The sequence below is a fragment of the Excalfactoria chinensis genome, chromosome 6 (assembly GCF_039878825.1).
Source record: "Excalfactoria chinensis isolate bCotChi1 chromosome 6, bCotChi1.hap2, whole genome shotgun sequence".
NCBI lineage: Eukaryota > Metazoa > Chordata > Aves > Galliformes > Phasianidae > Excalfactoria > Excalfactoria chinensis.
In genome coordinates, this window is record NC_092830.1 from 10,503,978 (window position 1) to 10,525,109 (window position 21,132).

Sequence of the window (21,132 nt, forward strand, 5' to 3'; positions counted from 1 at the left end):
TACTTGTAGTTCTTGATTTCAGTATTTTGAGTATTCCAGAGAGGCTAAAAGACATCCACACCTACAAGAAATGACAAGTTAAAACTTATGCCAAATACATGGCAAACATCGCTGTAATGCTCAGTTCAAGTTACAAGCTCACTGTACATCAGCACTCAAATCCATCTCCAGTCAATATTGCGCAGTGTGTGATAAGTCGAGGCAATAACACTAGAAGTTATTTTAACCATGGCTAAAAAGATAAGAGAAACACAATGGAGGTAAAAAACACATCATCTTCAGACCCTAACTTAAGAAATAAGAAAGCCCCATCACCTTCTAATAGCATTTGGACAAATCTTTTTCATCCTCTCCTAACTGTTTTCTAAGATAACATGTAAGCATCGGGGCATTCTCATTGCAGCATAAGCATCAGGCAAACAAAGCAATTCATGCTCATTTAGGAAAACTCTATATTGATGCAGCTAGATAGCAGTTCAACACTACTAACAACAAACTAAAATTAAAGCAGCAGACAGAAAATTAAAGGTGTGGGAAGATGGAGCTGCAACAATGTAACATAAGCAGAGGAAAGTTAGCAGAGAAAGTTTCTGATTTCTCTCACATTGCACACCAGGCAACTCAGAGCTCATCAGGCTCCAGTTTACAGCTGGGGACAGCTGGAAGTGTGAGACTGCAGGAAGAATAAAGGCCATTCTGGTGTATTTTTTCTTTAATAAATGGTGAAAATTACTGGACTCTGGGTTCACATTACAAAGTACAAAGAAAACAATGAACACTTCTTTGAGAAGAGGTTACTGGTAGATCACAGCTCCTTTGAAGTACAGTTCTCTACAACAATATGGCAACACATTAAGAAATTGCCACCAAACCAGCATCATATCTACCAGGAAATATCAGTGAAGAACCAGAAAATGCACCATGAATTCCATGATGGGCATGTACAGAGACCTACATTCCAATCAGTAGATATGTTTTTATTTTTTTATTATATATATTTATTATATATAAACTATTTTATTATAATTTGGCATTACACAAAACCTGGTTGCCCCCTGTTACATTTAGTACAAAAAGCACGCACCAACCGCTTAGTTCTCAAGAATTAACAGAATGAGCATTCAACAGAGGAACACTCCTAATTGGCCTTTTCTGCCCTCAAGACCCACTGAACGAGGGGACCACAGCTCGGCTCCTCACCCTCTTCCCTGTAACATTCTTTCCTTTAAAGACAAATGTAAGTCCTGTAATTTGAACGGCGTAGACAGTAGATGTATCTGATGGTAGATGCCTACAGAAGAGCACACCCTTTTATCAGGCAAATAATGGCACTCCCCAGAGGGCTCCTACATCTTCAGCTATGTGCGATTCCAACTCTGGTAAAGGTGGTTTCTCTATAGTTAACGGTCTTCAATAGGTTTATCTTCCACGAATTTGTCACTCTTTCCAGCAGTGAATGCAATACCTAAAAAGCTGTATCATCCTGGCACAGTACATTTCATAGATCAAAAGGTTAAGCAAGATTTACTTCTGATCTGACCCAGTCACAGCTTGCAAACACTCAAACAGAACAGGAGCTGCCATAGCGTGGGAATCAAATGTTGTTTCTGCATTTAGAACAAAGTAAGAACATATAAGTAAAGAAATTTGTAGTTATAAGGTAGAAGTCATAGGTACAAAGGCTGCAGCTCCTGTCTGTCCAGCTGTCTGAAATCAAACTACCGATTTTTGGTGCTGGACAAATAAGGCCTGAGTAATAAAGGATCTAAAGAGGAGAAGTTAAAATAATTAACAGTATATAAACTAGCAACAACATGTGTTTTAATGTTTTCTAGTACACACTGTACAAATATACAAGTAGTGACATATCTAAGGATGTGCCTGAAGAGATATAGGTAAGGACTGGAATCACCCCCCAGGCTCTTTGTTCAGCAAAGGTCTCCGGGACAGAATGGAAGAAGCTTTGAAGGGAACCAACATATCAATACCATAAGAGTACCGAGACATCTTGGAAACAGAAGCAGTAGGATGGTGACTGACTGGCACAAGAGAGCACGTGAATTAACAAGTTTCAGAATGAAATTAACAAATGCAAACCTCGGGTAAAACTGTAAAATTAGACTACAAGCAGCATTTTAAAAACAGCAAGTGAAATAGCTCGGATGCGGGTTCAGGTGCCAAGTTGGTATTCATTTATGCTGACCTCACTTCACATGTATTTAATATCAACATACTCACTTGTGACCCATAGACCTGACCCTGGCAAGACTGATCCCTTCTAGAAAGGCATCTAGTTGCCTGTTGGTAATCTGTGAAGAGAATGCACTACAGTAGTCCTTCACTGACTGCTCATATTCTTCAATGGGGAAAACAGTTTCAGTGCTGTCAGTATTCTGCTTGGTAATGCGCTGTCACTCCTCTTCCACACAGAGCAAATAAACAGTTCAGCCAAAATTATTTCATTACAACCTCCATGTCTTAGAGAAAGCCCAAGGCCGGTGAAGTTTTCACTGCAGGTTGCAGTAGCTCCTGACTGTCCCCAGGGAAAAGAGAGAAGCTGCACAACTCTACAGTGGTGGTCCGAGCTCCTGCTAAGCCACTATGTGTCAACGTTACTGTTTTCCACAGACTTACATCTATGTAAGCAAACTTTTCAAACACACATGTAGGAAACACTGGGGTAATAACAATTACTCTATAAGACTGCATTCATCAAAAGTGCCAAACCAGAAATAATGCATCCAAATCCCTTTGGTTTGAAAACACTTTTCATCTCACAAACTGAGGTGTTAACATGTGACTACAAATAACACACAAATAATCACATGGCTAAACACGCCAAACAGCTCAAAAGCCCCTATAAGGGCTGAATTTGCTTCTTAAGATGAGTTGAATCCTGTACAGCTTACTTGGCAAGAGAAATAAGAGTAGCAACAATGTACTTAAAAAGTACCACACTGAAGTATTGCTAGCCTTAGTGTTCTTCCAGACCTTACCTGGAGTCATCCATTCTCACAGCGCACAAAGGGCTAGTATACGCCTAGCCTGACTTAACCTGCTTTGCTGCCTTGAAGCACAAGGAGGAGAAAAGGGACATACATTGAGATTCCTGCACTGAGGAACTTGAAATTCTCTGGGGAAAAGGCCTCCTGTTTGTCCAGCTGCATATACTAGAATGTAGTAGAAAAGATTGAATGCAGGAGTGGAGTACATTAGAGAGCAGAAGGGTTTGGGGGAGTTTTTAAAGGGCTAGGAGGCAAGCACAAGAAGCATTTTATCTGTCATGGGGTGAAGAGGTGCAGGAGGAGAGGTTCTGGGAGTTACTCACCGGGAAAGGAGGAGCTGTAGCACAAAGTTGGATAGGTTGTCAACTATGTTGCTGAGGCAGAAGGGGGATGGACAGTAGAAAGTGAGGAGCTAGATGCTCTGTACTGGAATGAGCTGCAAATTGGGACATACACTGAGGGGCATTCAGCTAAGAGACAATGAAAAGTAGAGTGAAAACCCTGCAGGGTGTGCAGGACTTTGAAGGAGGTTTAAATTCAAAAAAATTCTAGCCAAGGATACCCTAATTAAGGATTTAGGTACTTAAGCACATATTCGAGAATTTTCCCCTGATCACCCTACCCACACATCAAGTCTTCCTACTCCTATTGCCAGAGATGCACTAATTATGGCTCACGTAATCCAGTCCATCAATTGGAGTATAAAAGACATTACATTCTCTATAGCTATTGGGAACCAAGGAAATACCCTGGTGTATTCCTGGATCCCAAAAATCCATGTGAGAGTTGAGCCTCAATCACAGAAAAACTAAGATGGTACCAGGAAAACAGACAAAATGAATAAAATTCCTTAAGACAGTGAAACTCAAAAACACTGTCTCAACACCATTGTGAACTGAGAAGTCAGATGCTGCACTGTTTGAGCTAACACTAATCACAACAGTTTGCTGTCTACTTGCTTTTACATGTTCACAACCTAATTGTAAAGGAGGCCAAAGGCCCTGCTTGGCTATGGAGCATACCAACTAAGCAGAAATCTAGTGACACACACAATAATCATAACAAATCTCACAGTCCATTTTCAGCCCTTAAGTAACCAGCTCTGCTGCTTTCATTAGGGAAACACAGAATTAAGTTGGAGTTTCGCATGCAGGCTCACATGCCACAGTAAGGCTATAACAAACAGCACCTGAATTCGAGTAGACTGGGACTATGATAGGTAAGGGATCAGTTTGTTAGATCGAAATTCAATGGTGCTTTCTCAGGTGTCCTGGAATGTAAACAGTGTTGTAAAATATAAATTGTGTTATATACAAGGGAAACTAAGAAGCTGCATGCACTGCAAAATACACATTGCCAGGGCACATAAGCTGCTAGAAAATAACCAGAGAATAACAGAAAAGATTGCTGAATTTCATCCCCAGAATCATCAGGAGACAAGAAAATGCACCCCTCCACACAACAACATAGGACCCCAGCAATAACCTGTGCAGCCACTAGAAGGACTGGAACGTATGCAAGAGATAAGAACTGTGTAACTGCAGAACTGATCCTTTGTTCAAGTTGCGACCTTGGCACCTTGGTGGAGTGTAGACTGCCCTCAGCACCCAGCACTGTTTTGCTCATTGCACCACCTTGCTTAATTGAATAAAGCTATCCCTTTATGTATCACACTAGACTTTGTCTGGCTTTGTCATGGGAATCTGTAACAGGGACATTATACTAGACCTTAAGGAGCAGTAGGTAAAGCATCTACTGAAGACACTGGGCAAAGAAGAGGAGGCCAGGAAGAAAACTAGTCTCAAGAACAGTCTATGAGGGGAAATTGCAGATTCAGCCTTGAAGATTAACAGGTTCCATGCTACTCAGTTACATGCGCTGGGAGCCATCAGAGGTAAGCGGAAATAACTGACAGCCACCACAATACTCTTCCTACACTATCAAAACAGCACAGCAACACTGACAGCTAAATCCCATAAACAAGCGATTGCAATTAGAAGAAAGCATAGGGCTTGCCTGTGGAGGTCAAGAGATCATCTTGCCAGCATGGGAAAACAGAGCCAATACAACTGAGTATATTGCTGATGCCCGTTCCGTTCAAAATTTCCAGCAAGCTGAAAGGCAAGGTATCTAAAACAGGAGAGAGAAATATAAAGCCACAGTGGATCCTATTAAACACATTTAAAGCAACACAGGCCCATAGACTGCTCAGCCATCGTAAATCCCTCTGCCACAGGTAAGGAAGGAAGGCAGCAGTCCCTTGGCTTTCTGCCTTCACCTGTGTTGCCACTACACTGTAGGCTGCCCACCCTACACGACTGACCTCTTAACCTCCTGGTTGAAAAACATCCACTCTTCCTTAGGGGTGAATTTTGAACCTACAGCGTGCCCCACAGTTGCTTTCCCAAATGCAATATGGTGAGTAAGGCTAACAGCAACGCATTTACAACAGGAGACTTTCTGCTTCTGGTGTTCAAGGGAGATTTGACTACAGTAATTGTTCTGCTCCCTTTATTTAAAGAGGCTGCATTGCATACCATGGTTTTCATTTTATTTAACCAAGTGGAGAGCAACAACATGACTAACCTAGAGATGGATTTAATAACTAACAAAATAGACTTGAAAAAAGGGCAATGAAAGGTCTCAAAAGTTCCCACAGGTGTGGATGAACATTAAGAATACTCGTGGAATCACTAAATCATTTGGGTTGAAAGGAGCATTTAGAAGATCACCTAGTTGCAATTGCCCTGCTGTCAGCAGGGACACCTCCCTCTAGACAAAGTTGCTTCATGCCTCATCCAGCCTGGCTTTGAATGCATGGGAAGGGGCGGAGGGACTCATAACCTCAATGGGCAACACGTTCCAGCATCTCACCGCCCTCACAGTAAAACATTTCTTTATGATTTCTAGTACAAATCTACCCTTTTCCAGTTTAAAGCTATTTTCTTCCATCCTGCTACTGCACACCCTTAAAGAAGTCCCTCCCCCATAGCCTTCAGCACATCAGCGTGCACAGGTAAGTCCTAATCAAAAACAGTTAACGCTGCAGGCGAGATGAGGGAAGAAAAGGAGTATGAGATGCAAAGTGGAAAAGTATAAGTCCTAATGATGCTTGCCTGGACATTCCAGAGCAAACCTTCAACAAAACAGCTCTGACAGTGTTCATCCATACCTCAGCACCTCTGGAAATAACTGAGGACATATATGCATTCTTTGTTTTTATTTAATATATACAGGCAGCAGCTTCCAAAGTTTAATCAAGGCAAAAAGTTGATTAACTGCCTTCAGCTGAAGCCTGCCAGCAAACAGCCCTCTACCTATGCACTGTGCATTTGCTGTGTTTTAGCCTTTGAACATTTCTGTGGCACCCCATCCCAAAAGCTCACCACTCGCCTCAGCAGCTGGCTGGAAGATTAGCTCTACAGCTCACATCAGAAAGGAACACTTTTACAGATAAATGTGGAAGAAACTGAGGAATTCTGACTGTGCATGAGGAAAAGGGGCCAGAACAGAAAGAAGTACAGAAATAGCTTTTGCTTTGCAACGAAGACAAGCATTTCTAGGTATACATATGCAAAATGAAGCTGAAGTACTAAGAAATACCTTCAGACCAAACACAACACAACCTGTGTAAAAGAAGCGTTCAATATAAGTAGTAGTATTACAAACATGCCTCATCCATTCCTTTCAGCAAGCAAATCTCTCTAGTCACTTAATGGCAGTCACCAGTTAACCGAGTTTGGGGAGAAACTTAGTAGGAATAGGCAGGACTTGGGAGGAGTTTGATAGAATGGGGGCAAGGCTTTGGCTTATCCATAGCACATTTCAAAGGAATAAGCTCCTGGAACTGCAGATCTGAAACCTTCAGATAAGAAACTGGACCAATCACCGTAAAAGAAAGCTCGTTCAAACTGACTCGACTATACATTGTGCATGTCCAAGAAGGAGTGAAAAGCAAGAAAACATTCAAGGTATTAGTTAGCATAGGACAACCCACTGTGTAAAATGGTTTAGCAATACCTACTTTGGGTAATCATGAGTGTGCATTTTGCATGGTATAAATATCACTGCTTGTGGGACACTAGTTGCACAGCTGGGGTAGTGTAGTGGAAGCTCCACATTGTTCAGGTGTATATACCTTAAATGAACTACCTTCCATTCTGACTCTTGTTAGTCAGAGTGTTGTTCTGCAGGTCAACTGCACTGTTCCAGCAACAGGTTAAGACACTAAGGAGAAAGCTTTTTAGTCTGTCTTTTAAGCCTCCTAGAAGCAAAAGCTACTCATTCCCTATATGCTGGGATCTACTTGCTTCCTACATGCGCACAACACACCTGCCAGATTTAATAACCTCAACAGCCTGCATATCCCATAGAGCAGAGAGAAGACAGGATAAACATGATGAAGTCAGCATGTCAAGGTGTAGCTATGGCCACATTCATTGAAATGTCGTGTTGCTCTTGAAAATAAAATTAACACCATTAGTTAAATAACACTCAAAAGGATTTCAGAAATGTGAACCCGTACCTGCCTTCAGTGACACTGCAGAACTGGCTTCCTCTTCCATCAGCTAACAAACCTGAAGACTCGAGCTGATTCCTTGTCAAAACATCCTGATCAACAATTGCACTTTTGGCCAAGCAACACGTGCCTGTACCCAAAAAGAACATAATATTAACTGACAAATTAGTAAAGAACACCCCTCCCCAGAAGGAATTATGTCCTTACCTTACTTTTCTGAAAGAAATCAAAGACTAGTTAATAAAAGAAGGAAATTCTCACTTAGTACTTAAACCCACCCAGGCACAGCTGTTGCTGCAGAGTTTCAGGGACAGCTGTGTATGCCTCTTATTACTAATCCCTTCACTTCCCCTGGAGGCACCCATATCACCTGGGAGCAGTTACTGTGGAAACCACAGACAGTTGGTTTTCCCTCAGAGAAAGTGTTACTAAGAGGGAAGTGAGGAGGAAGGAGGGTATTCAGGTGATGTTATTGAACAGCCCAGCGATCAAAACTACATAATAAAGCTGAGAGGATTTGAATCAATTTATTTTTCCAGCAACAGGAATTCCAGTACATCTCCTCTGCTCAAAACAGAGCTAACAGCTGCAGTGCCGCTCACTCCACATTAGATAACAGTGCCACATAAAACCTCAAGTGTCGGAAAGAAGCTATGGGAGTCAGTGAGGCAAGGTGTGCAACAGAGCAAAAACGGACAAGGCAAAATGCTGTCTACAGAGCTTTGCCCTCAGCTCAAAGGAAACAAACCTATCCGGAACCATGGCAGGGCAAGCGAACATATCGGAGCCTATCTAGGAGACAGGAAGATGAGGTCCCCAATATTGTGGCTGTGTGGGCTGGCATTGTCTCCCCTTTTTAGTCAGCAATTGAACAAGCTGAACAAGGTGATCCTTTACTCAGCCCCAGTAAGGATTCAGCTGCACTACTGTGTCCAGTTCTGGGCTCCCTAGTCCAAAAAAAATACAGGGATCTCTTGGAAAAAATCCAGCAGAGGGCCACAAAGATGGTGAAGGGACTGGGGCATCTCCCCTATGAAGAAAGGCTAAGAAAACAGTCTGTTTAGCCTTGAGAAAAGACAACTGAGAGGGGATCTAATTCAGGTATATAAATATCTGAGGTGTGGGGGCCATAGCAGCAAGGCCAGTCTCTCTTCAGTGGTGTGTGGAGACATGACAAGGGGAAATGAACATACTATGGAACATAGGAAGATCCACACAAATGTGCGCAAGAACTTCTGTACAGTGAGTGTGACGGTGCACTGGAACAGGCTGCCCAAGGGGGTTGTGGAGTCTCCTTCTCTGGAGATATTCAAGTCCCACTTGGACTCCTACCTGTGCAACCTGGTCCCTTCCAACCCCTACAATTCTGTGATTCTGTGAAGTACATGGCTGGGAAAGACACAAAGCAGTGGTCACAGTAATAGATGGTTAGTGAGCCCTGAGAAACAGGTTGGCACTGTGCCTCCCTGCCAGCCACACCTGTGAGTAGGCTCTTAACAGGGAAGAAAAGTCACAAGTAGTTAAACATCAGAACAAGCCATTTACACAAAAATGAGCAACTTCAGATGGAAGAAAATTGCTGGGCAAGTGCTGAGGTTTAACCTCACAGGTGGGAATGCACCACACAGTCACTAACTACAGTGGGACGGGGAGAGAATTGGGGGAAAATTATATAACAACACATAGGTTGATATAAGACTATTTACTAAAATAGAGGAAAGGATATAAATTATAAGCTTCTATACATAAATGGATATAAACAACTGGTGATTCACAAGTAATTGCTCACCACCTCCTGACCAATGCTCCAGCTAAACCCCGAGCAGAAGACAGATGAACACCCACCCCCTGTAGGTCAGATTCAGGCAACTCTCCTAACTCTGCTACCTCCTGGCTCCTTGCACACTTTGCTGAGAACAGTCTCAACTCTGTACAACACTGCTTTACAACACCTTCAATAATAAAATATCATTATATTAATTAATAATAGAGTTATCAACATGATTTTTCTCCTTGAGAAAAATTTAAACCAATATGCCACACACTCTGAATAAAGCAATTGCAGCCCAGTTGAAACAAAGACAGTAAACTGAGGACAGCTCTACCTTGGAGGTGATAGCTGTGACTCAGAAGATAGCTCTCTTCAGACCTGTCGATCTCAACATCTATTAACACAACATGCATTAAAACAAGGGCACAGATTTCTCTCTTGACATACTCAAAAGACAAACAAGACAAAGCAGCCTGTCTACAGACTATTTCCCAACAGCTTACCTAAGATCCTCATGCACTGCACAAAGGGGCATTCACCATTGATGGGCCACAGAGGCAGGAAGCATTTCTCTAAACCACACAGCCTTCACAATCCTGTCTCGTGGACAAGAACAAATCACTCTACCTGAAGGCAGAAGTTGATTGGCATATTGCTTCCCCAAGCAGCTAATGGAGAACCAAGTCCAGGGGGACACAGAAAAAGCAGCAGCTGTCTCAAGTGGCTGGAACATACTCCAAGCCCAGGCCCCTGCAAAAGATTTATGTACCTGGGAGGTTTCACGTGCTATCCAGAGAACCAATATTACAAAGACAACAACCACAGCACACTACAAACTACCTCTTTCTTTTTAAAATAAAAACTAAATGAGAGATTTTCATCCTCTTTTGAATAAGTCCCATATCCAAACAGCAAAATAATTATACACTGTCTTACTGAAGCACCTGTGTAGTGTCATAGGTAAGACAGCACACTAAATTAATTAATAAAAACATAAAAAATTGAAACATAACAAGTTCTCATGCCGTATCAGTTGTCACAGCATGAATCATCAGCTTAAGCACAGCATTAGAGGACATGCTTACATGACTTTCAGAACATGACATTTAGAACAAGTTAATAAACATTTGGTCAGCTCAGCATGAAGTCAGATCCATCTCCACTCACCTGTACTCCTTTAGTCAATGAAACAGCCGCTCCCATATAGAGATGTCCAGTACAGTCAATGAGCCGAGTCCTTCACAGAAAGCAACTTCTTGTGGATGTACCCAGACGGTTAGTAATTATGGACAACTGCATTGCACTCAAAGGGAAAGACACCAGTCTTAAACTGATCAGCTAAGAAGCAACTACACCTAGTTCACATCTCACACCAAAACCCTTGGAATCAGCTCCACATTTCCTCTAGCACTTCCTGTCTGTGGTACCATAGCAGCATTCAGTACCCAAATAAGTCAGTACCCATCAGAGCTGGTATTGATTTTAGACTCTGATTCACAATGTGTAGTTTTTATCTAGGCCAATTTAGTAGTGATGAACTGTACTACTTTAAATAGATAACCATGCATTACAGAAACTTATTTTCTAGGGAGAAGGTGTCATGCACAATTAACTGTCCTTGTTTGAAGAGTCAGCACCCTGCAAAGAAAGCACTGGCATTCAGGGCATGCATTTTGGCACACGGTGTTTTGTAACGCTTCACCAATTTATGATGAAACCAAGGCAAATATCACACTCAATGATTTTTCATTTTCACTAATTATCTCCATGCACTCAATTAAAAAAAAAAGTAAATCCTTAGATATCTCTGAAAATAATGATCCATAATCCAACCTAAATACATCTCTCTTGATACTCCTTAATCTCTTAGGTTTTGTTTCCTCAAAAACATGCATTCCATTTGAAAAGCATTAAAGCCACCTGCTTAATGCACATTTTCAATCCTTTATTATACACCAAAAATACCCGGAAAACAGCATGATGACCCAAGTAAACAACTTAAAGGGACCTAAAAGAAAAAAAGTCTCACAGTATATTCTGGAAAAAAACGAAGGGTTTGTGGAATAAATGCCAATTAGGAAGTTTAAAGATGACAGAAACCAGCTCATTTTCAACAACATATGCACCAGTGAAAGGAACCTAAAACTGCAGAAACACCTTGAATCAGCCAAATAAACCCTCCCACACAAAACAAGACTATTAGCAAAACAAGAACCACAAAACATCCCTACTCAGACATCAGAGCTGGTTGAAGTAGGCCTGCTACAAGCATACACCTCAAAAAGCAAAGGAGAGAGGGATTACACATTGCTTCAGGCTATTGCAAAGCCAGGCAGATGAAAGGGCTCACCATGCCGAGAGACCTACCTAGAATAAGGAACAAGTGAGCCACATAACGGCTAAAACTCTCCTCCGAAGCTTCATACCCGCTCAATTAGAGTGTGCCAGCAAAAATAAAAATGTACCTGGTGTACAGCTCGGTTCCACATCCACCCACATCAGCTGGGACTTCCTGTAACTTCTTTCTAAAGGTCTCTGGATGAGCCGCCAAAAGACTAAGATCCATCCGATACTGTATCCTTTCTTTCACTGTGACAACAGAACAAGATAAAATGTAACTCAATCAGATCATTCACAACACATAGTATATGAAAGCATACGTACATAAAGCAGTTCCAGCAAACACTGACATTTTAAAGTACCTAAGACAGAAATGAGCTCCCTCACAGTAACAGCAGAACACGATCACGGAGGAGCCCGCATAAACATCCCTACCCTTGTTTTACCTCTGAAGAGATCCTGTATTTTCAGACTGCCATTCCTTTTCACCTCCAAAAGGTGACGCTGTATTGTAGGTTCCTAGTTCTGCTCTTCACAGAGGCTGCCCTACAGCAGAAATTAACAGCCTGCATAATTCAATAACTTGCAGGACTGCACTGCAGACAGCACTGCAAAATGGGTTGCTCTTACTGAAGTGAGAATACATTCTGTGTTTTAAGCAGACCACTTCCTAGATATAGCTTCAAAGCCAGTAATGTCAGCTAAAATGAGAGTAAGTGAACTCTCACTTGAAGACAAACTGCTGGAAGCTACTGAGATAACATTACTCTGGAATAACCATCTGGATCAACAAAAGTCCAGAAAATAATCTTCACAGATCACTATCTCTGCAGGAAAAGAACCCTCAAAGCTAACTACTTCATTAACTATGACACAACGTTAAGAATCCACCAACTGGAACTTCTTAATACCTCTCCTTTCCCTCAGACACCTGATATCAGAAGCTTCAAATCTCAACAGTATGTGAGCTGCCAGCCAGTCTTTAAAAAAGTAAAAAAATAAATCCCAAACAATAGCAAGTTAGTAACTACAGAAGTAAAAATAAACTCCAGTAATGCCACTAATAAACTCAGTCCTTCAAAGAATGTAAAAAAAAAAACTTGTGCTCAAACAGCTGGAGACCCAAGGTACAAACTGTCCCTACATTTGCCAATTAAAACAGCCCTGCTCCAACTGATCCAAAGAAGTCAAGTCAGTCTCTGTCCACATTGAGTGTTTTCCATCAATATGAATGGAGGCAGCTAAGGGACACCATGCAGCACAATTAACTTCAGGAAGGAAACATTCAGTGAAGACTCCTAACAAAACCCTCTCTGTGATATGCCCAGCTTTACAGCCTACTCGCACAGTACTGAATAGAGAGTATAATGAATGCACTCTAGCTCCTGGGATGTTATTTTTTCCACCCTATGTAAATGTTACATGACTGTAGTCTCTGTGGGGATTTACTCTGAAGACTCTGTAGGAATTACAAAAACAGTATTACCACTGAACACCATCTTCTATTCAGAAATCAACATTGGCATTCAGACTCCCGGCTACAAAGGGATGTCTACACGTCCCTAAAGACCCTGTTCCTTATCAGAGCAAGATTCGTAACCCTACAGGAAGTGCATGTAATTTCCAATTCTCAAAATCTTCCCTTGTTTTGCATAATATAATCACTTGCTTGATCTTTACAGTTGCTCTTAGTAACCTCAAGCATTACCTGATAATTTATGAAACCTATGAGCTGAGCAGCCTGCCAAAACATTTACATTATACGTCAAGTAATAACCTCCAAAACTCACAGTTCTGTACATTCGAGTAAAAAATCATTTCCACTAGTACTAAAGAGCAATTGAACTAGTCAATGACATTCATGAGTCACCTCTCAGCCCTATCAAGCCAGGCTTTTTTCCCCTAGAACAGGTAGCTTCACACTACCCTAACCTGAAATAATGAATATAAAACAGAAATAAAAGTGTATCTGTAAGCTTGAGAAAATAAGGTAAACAGCAAAAAAGAAACTCTAGAGACAACTCTTATGTCCTAACTTACAAAACTTCACAGCTTTGGTCCATAATTCATACCTGTTTATTCCTGCTTCTCCTGCACCTTTGAGTAGTTGCTACTCCTTCCCTTAAAAGCGGAAAAATAAAAGTAGACAAGCCTGCCTGTTTAAAGTGGCTCACCCAGGCACGGTAGCTCTCCACAACAACGGTACTACACAGCAGCAGGACTTCCTTTCCTAAGCAGCAGTTGTTGGAACACTAACAATGTTTCTCAAATCTGAAGTAACTGAAGGTATAAGTGACTGATTAGAAAAAAACATCCCAAACCACAGAAAACTAAAATTTACTTAAGGAAAAATACGGCCACAGGAACAAAATTAAGTAAACCCACCACTTACCTACAGAAAACCTCCCTTATTCAGGTACCTGTAACAAAAGGTACCCCCAACATCCCTTAAATGAGAACTGCAAAGGGGAGGATCCTGGCTCCACCCCTTCTTGTCAGCTGCATTGTGTGCACCTGAGCTCCCCCGAGTCAGCTCTAGCTTCCTACCTGATGCTGTCACCTGTTTAATCTCCGACCTACAATTCTGCTACCAGATGAAATGAAAACCTGCTTTCAAAACATAACAAAAGGAAACATGCAGTGAGATCTCTAATGGGAAAGCATTATTTCATAGAATGACAGTTTATGGATTATGAGAAATCATGGAATACACGTGAAATGTAAAGGTTAAGCATAAAAGACTGGAATTGCTGCTACAGAACAAACACTTGTAGTGGAAACACAGTCCTCAGAAACATGTTCTTACAGAGAGAAAAATAGCTAAAGCTTAATGTACACATGCATGGAAGAAAGGAAAGACTCACCCAATAGAGGCCTTCAGTCTGCTGGAAACACTGAAGCAAGCAAACAGTAACAAGTATTTAACAGATTATTAAATGGAAAGACTCACCCAATAGAGACCATCAGTCTGATGGAAACACTGAAGCAAACTCCACCAAAGAACAACCTCAAAGGGATGCTGCTCCAGCCCTGGTCAGCCCTTAAATGAGGTCTAGAGGAGGTGGAGTCAGGCTCTACCCCATACGGGAGCACAGCTGAATTACCCTCACCTGTGCTCCCAAAGCTGACCTGAAGCTTGCCTCAGCTGATTAATCAGTGGTTCAGGCTGTGATTACATATACATATACATACATGCACAAATGCATATACTAATACATATGTATTTATTTAACATGCAACATGAGACTGAGCTCAGCTGTCAGGTTTTCAAAGGTATGTTAATGTAACTAGAGGATGGCAATATACAAGGGCTGCAGAGAATTTTCCTTTTGTAATTCTGTACTTAACAGTGTATGTGTCTCTGTTGTGCTTTTGCCTTGGCGTGCAGCTGTGTACCTCTTAGGTGCTAGATACACTTCCCGAGTGGAACAGGAGAGAGAACTGGGAAAGTGAATGTACAAGGATCTGCGAGTTGAGAAGAAGACTGTTTACTGAGTAAATCAAAAGCTGCATGACTAAGAAAAAGAAAAGAACAAATTCATTCACTACTCCACACTGAGTAGTGAATATATGCTACATACTCCAATATATACTAAAAAGTCCATACCCACTGGAGGAGTGGTGTTGGAACAGGCAACATCCAGGTGTCCCAAACACAACTATTCTGTGATTCTGTGAGTCTGCCTTTATGATCAAAAAGTGGCAACAGTTCATACTTGTTTTCACACAGGAGAGCTTAGCCTTGCTAGAATCAGAGGAGCAGAGAAGCATGCAGTGATGCCCAGTGCCCCGTGCCACATCTGGGCTGGTGCAGGAAAACGAGTGGGGAGAGCTGCAGCGTGCCCGCTGCGCCTCATCCTTTGCCATCTCCAACATCCCATCTCACGGACAAAGGCTGATACTGGTTGCATGGCCACGGAACTGTCATTAGTGGGCTCCCTGTGATTCACAAAGCAAGACAAGAACATCTGTTCTCAGGTGAGAAAATAAATGGACAGTGCTCTGCCTTTTGTTGTTATAGCCACCGGCTTGGGATCCTTAACGGACTGGCAGGGGACAAAAATGCACCAGAACTTTTCTATAGCCAAAAGGCGTTTGTGTCCTTGTAGCAGCAGGTAACACAGACCACAAAGCTGAAATTCTTTTGCACAGTCACCAGACCACATCAACGTCTTTTTAAATGAGGAAGTGGTGAATCACAAGGACATGGCAGAACATGGCACAGTCTTGGATGGTGTGTGATGCTGACATCTCCTTCCTCTTGGTTTAGAAGTTCATTTGGGCAGAGGAAAGAAGCCATCTTAAAAAGATGGCAATCTTTGCTCTTAGCTATACAGGTGCAGTCTCTCAGCACAGGGCCAAGTCTCAGTGTGCTGTTCCAGACCGTAACTTTGCCTTCTCCACAGTGCACAGTCCTTCCACACAACCTGAAAACTGTCCCTTGTGAATCCCTGTTTTTGGAGATGTCTGGAGCTGGTGCACTAGTGCTTGCTTGTGTGTTGCCTTCTTCCCTAATGGTGAATCTCATCTTCCAGACAGGATCTTGTGGCCTGGGTTCTTCAACCACATCTCATCCAGGTATGCATTATAATGACATTCTTCTACTCCACAGCTGGCAGCAAGAAGTACCACAGATGTCCCAGGTGGGGATGTGCAGCCAGTGACCAAACCTGACTAGAAGGAAAATGCCAGCAGTTCCTGGGGTCTTCTTGTACTCATTCTCTCATCTCCTGCTGTGAAAACTGGGTGAAACCCCTGCTTGGCCCTGCAGTGCTGCAGCTTTGAGCCTCGGCAGCAGTCTTAGGGCTGTAGCATGAAGTGCTGCTTATGCATCTGTTTTGCAGCAATGCTGCCGGGCCACCTGCATGTTGCTTGCAGCATAGCCATCCACATCCCAGATCCCATTGATTCGGCACCTCCACATCACCAGCTGACCAGCCAGCCAGCCCTGAGCTGTCTCTGACCATGGCCCTTATAATTTGTTTGGGACACCAGGGCCTTGGAGTTCCTTCCAAAGTAGCAGAGCCCGTAAGTTCTTAATTTCTATCCCATCCTCCAACCCCCCAAGTGCCGCCTCTTGTGTGCTCAGGACACACCAGCTCGTGTGTCCTGAGCTCCCCACCAGGACATCCCCCAGGCTGAATGTTGGGCTCGAGCCAGACCAGGGGAGAAAAACTCCTGCAGGCTCCTGCCACACAAAGTCCTTTGACTCCATTACCCTCGCCTTCCCACCTGATGCTCCATCACTGCTTCAAGTCGTGACTTGGCATTTCAGCTACACGCAGAAAGTAAAAATGCACACGAATAAAACCTGTTGACGACCCATCTGCCTGTATGACCAAGTGTATTTTTCACTCCGGTAGCCAGTTGTCCTTCGTGTGCACTACTAAGCGATTTGCAGAGATTTTCAAGGTCTGCAGAGAGGCTATAGGAAAAGAGAGGACACATTCTATTCTTTAGCAGGGTGTGTCATTATGGGGAAAGCAGAAATGATTTCAAACCATGGATTCAGTGACACACGTTTGCTTTGTATGCACTTGCACGTCAGGTGGTATTCCGTCAGACTGACCCTCTACTGCCATCTGTCACACAGCAGCAACGTGTAACGGGATGTCAGTGGGAAGGTTCAGACTCTTCTGTTGTACCGATGACATCTGTCTCTGATGTTGCAGGACAACTTCTGAAGCAGCTCTTGTATATTGCCATCCTCTAGTTACATTAACGTACCTTTGAAAACCTGACAGCTGAGCTCAGTCTCGTGTTGCATGTTAAATAAATACATATGCATTAGTATATGCATTTGTGCATGTATGTATATGTATATGTAATCACAGCCTGAACCACTGATTAATCAGCTGAGGCAAGCTTCAGGTCAGCCGTGAGAGCACAGGTGAGGGTAATTCAGCTGTGCTCCCGTATGGGGTAGAGCCTGACTCCACCTCCTCTAGACCTCATTTAAGGGCTGACCACGGCTGGAGCAGCATCCCTTTGAGATTGCTCCTTGGTGGAGTTTGCTTCAGTGTTTCCAGCGGACTGATGGTTTCTATTGGGTGAGTCTTTCCTTTAAATTACATTTGGGATACTTATTACAGTTTGTTACAGTGTTTCCAGCAGACTGAAGGCCTTTATTGGGTGAGTCTTTCCCTTAAATTACCTTTGGGCTATTTATCACTGCTAACTTTTTGGATACTTACTACTGCCTCTCTTGTACTATCTTTGCATTATTGTTGCTAAACATCACTGTATGTGCATGTATCCGTTATACTTTAGTTATTTTTTTCACTGTAAGAACATATTACTGAGCACTGTGTTTTCACTACAAGTGTTTGGTTTGTAGCAGCAATTCCAGTCTTTTACGCTTAACCTTTACATTTAACGTGTATTCCATGATTTCTCATAATCCATAAACTGTCATTCTATGAAATAATGCTTTCCCATTAGAGATCTCACCGCATGTTTCCTTTTGTTATCTTTTGAAAGCAGGTTTTCATTTCATGTGGCAGCAGAATTGCAGGTCAGAGATTAAACAGGTGACAGCATCAGGTAGGAAGCTAGAGCTGACTCGGGGGAGCTCAGGTGCACACAATGCAGCTGACAAGAAGGGGTGGAGCCAGGATCCTCCCCTTTGCAGTTCTCATTTAAGGGATGTTGGGGGTACCTTTTGTTACAGGTACCTGAATAAGGGAGGTTTTCTGTAGGTAAGTGGTGGATTTACTTAATTTTGTTCCTGTGGCTGTATTTTTCTTTAAGTAAATTTTAGTTTTCTGTGGTTCGGAATGTTTTTTTCTAATCAGTCACTTATACCTTCAGTTACTTCAGATTTGAGAAACATTGTTAGTGTTCCAACAACTGCTGCTTAGGAAAGGAAGTCCTGCTGCTGTGTAGTACTGTTGTTGTGGAAATCTACCGTGCCTGGGTGAGCCACTTTAAACAGGCAGGCTTGTCTACATTTATTTTTCCATGTTTAAGGGAAGGAGAACATCTTCTCAAAGGTGCAGGAGAAGCAGGAGTAAAAAGGTATGAATTATGGACCAAAGCTGTGAAGTTTTGTAAGTTAGGACATAAGAGTTGTCTCTAGAGTTTCTTTTTTGCTGTTTACCTTATTTTCTCAGGCTTACAGATACACTTTTATTTCTGGTTTATATTCATTATTTCAGCTTAGGGCAGTGTGAAGCTGCCTGTTCTAGAGAAAAAAGCCTGGCTTGATAGGTCTGAGAGGTGACTCATGAATGTCATTGACTAGTTCAATTGCTCTTTAGTACTAGTGGAAATTGTTTTTTTTTACTCGAATGTACAGAACTGTGAGTTTTGGAGGTTATTACTTGACATATAATGTAAATGTTTTGGCAGCCTGCTCAGCTCATAGGATTCATAAATTAGCAGGTAGCAGCTGAGGTTACCAAGAGCAACTGTAAAGATCAAGCAAGTGATTGTTATGCAAAACTAGGGAAGATTTTGAGAAGCAGATGGGTTTTGTATTTGCTAAGAAATCCACGAGGTTAGTGAGAGTGCTTACAAATTGAACAAGGAGGAGGTGTTTGGGTAATGCTGCATCCGGTTTGTCTTTTGACACAAATCTACCCTGTCTAAGGTTGAGGGAAGGAACAAGAGGAGTGTCTCAAAAACATGAAGGCTGAACAAGCTCTAGGGGCCTGTCTTAATTTTTACCTTTTGTGGTTGCTCTTCAGTGATGTTTCTATTCAGATCTCTTAATGACTCACTTAGTTGCACAGCTGGTCGGGTGTGGCCATCTTTTTCTTTTAGGCCAGATCTGATTGCTCAGGTTGCTTAGGAATGGTCCACTGTGAAGTGGTTGCTTGTTGTACTACTGGTAAGTTGAGTTTCGATGTTGTGAACTTAGCTAGTTAAATTTGAAGGTGGGAGTTCACAGGTGAAAATGTAGTGGGAGGTGTAGCAGTGAAGGAAGGATCTGTGTGCCTATTTAACCTTTTTCTTTCTATAGGTATTGTTACTCTCCTTCTCCTTTTTGTTGTTGTCTCTTATATTTGTTACATAGTTTGCTAACTATTCTCAGTTGTTTTGAGTAGTCTGCATGCTTTAATGGGATTGATGTTTTGTTTCTTGATGTGTCAAATACTCAACTTGTACTGTTGAGGAAATATGACATGCAGGATTTAATAGCTCTTATTTGAATAGCCAAGGCTGTCCTTAATGGTGGTTAAATTGTGTTTGGAGGTAATATTGATATGTTATCTGGGCTCAGGAGGAGCTCTGGAAGTAAGAATTAGGCTTTTCTGCATGAAAGGTTGGATGTTATGTGTGAGAAAGGAGTCAGTTATGTGGAAGTTAATTGCAAGTTCGACCTATTAGGGTAGAGACTGGAGTCACGGAATGGCTGAGATTGTAAGGGACCTCTAGGACGGCGTCTTCTCCAGCATTTGTGCCTAGGTAGGGCTACAAAGGGCAGGTGGCTCAGGACTGTATCTAAACAGCTCTGAATATCTACAAGTAGGCAGACTCTGCAGTGTCTCTGAGAATGGCCAGCAAAATTTACACAGTGAGGGAACACTAAGGAATTTTTCTTAATGCTCATAGGGGAATTCCTGCACTTTAGTTTGTCTAAACATGGTACTCTTCATGCTGCTGGATGTCCTCCCTTGAGGTGGTGGTAACACATCTCCTGGTACAGGCTGGGATAACATTGTCCTCCGTTGCTTCGATGGTGTATTGCTGCTTGGTTCTCTTCCTATAATGGGAGGAGAATGGAGCCAGCCTAAATGAGTTGTTTTGGGTTGGGAATCCCAAATTAACTATGGGAGAGTATCACAACCTTCCTTTAATGCTCTTTTGGCTGTTTATCATTCTTCTTGTGGATCAATTTGGGAGGCAGCTGAGCTGCTAGAGTCTCCAAGAATGGATGGGTGCAATAATTTCAGTTATGAGTTCCACTGACTATGCTAAGGGGGTTGAAATCAAGTAGCTAGCTCTGCCTCAAGTTGCTGGGCCTGGGGTGTGACAGCAGGAATGCTACTGATGAGGCTTTGCAGCTTGGGACTTATTTATCTACTAGGCTTTGTCTGAAACGGAAACATTTATTTTTGCTTGAGACTACTCATGAGAACAAAGACTGACTTCTTTGGATCAGTTGGAGCAGGGCTGTTTTAATTGGCAAATGTGGAGAAAGTTTTGACTTATTTGTCTTGCCTGTCTAATTTGTACCTTGGGTTTCCAGCTGTTTCAGCACAAGTTTTTTTTTTACCTTGTTTGTAGGACTGTGTTTATTAATGGCAGTACAGGGGTTTATTTTTCCTACTGCAGTTACTAACTTGCTTTTGTTTGGGATATATTTTTACCTTTTTAAAGACCAGATGGCAGCTCACATACTGTTGAGTTTTGAAGCTTCTGATATCAGGTGTATGAGGGAAAGGAGAGGTGTTAAGAACTTCCAGTTGGTGGATTCTTAATGTTGTGTCATAGTTAACGAAGTAGTTAGCTTTGAGGGTTCTTTTCCTGCAGAGAGAATGATCTGTGAAGAT

At 42.2% G+C, this 21,132-nt stretch overlaps 1 long non-coding RNA gene across 2 annotated transcripts; it reads right to left on the reverse strand.

Moving 5' to 3' along the window:
• Positions 1 to 1,044: 1,044 nt before the first annotated feature.
• On the reverse strand, positions 1,045 to 14,636 carry LOC140254346 (uncharacterized). Of its 2 annotated transcripts, XR_011904167.1 has the most exons (6): positions 14,586 to 14,636; positions 11,761 to 11,884; positions 10,463 to 10,598; positions 9,923 to 10,045; positions 7,531 to 7,654; positions 1,045 to 1,607 (listed from the first exon to the last, which is right to left on the reverse strand). It is a non-coding gene; the product is annotated as an uncharacterized lncRNA (long non-coding RNA). The 2 variants fall into 2 exon arrangements; XR_011904168.1 differs by lacking the exon at positions 9,923 to 10,045.
• Between the last annotated feature and the right edge of the window lie 6,496 nt (positions 14,637 to 21,132).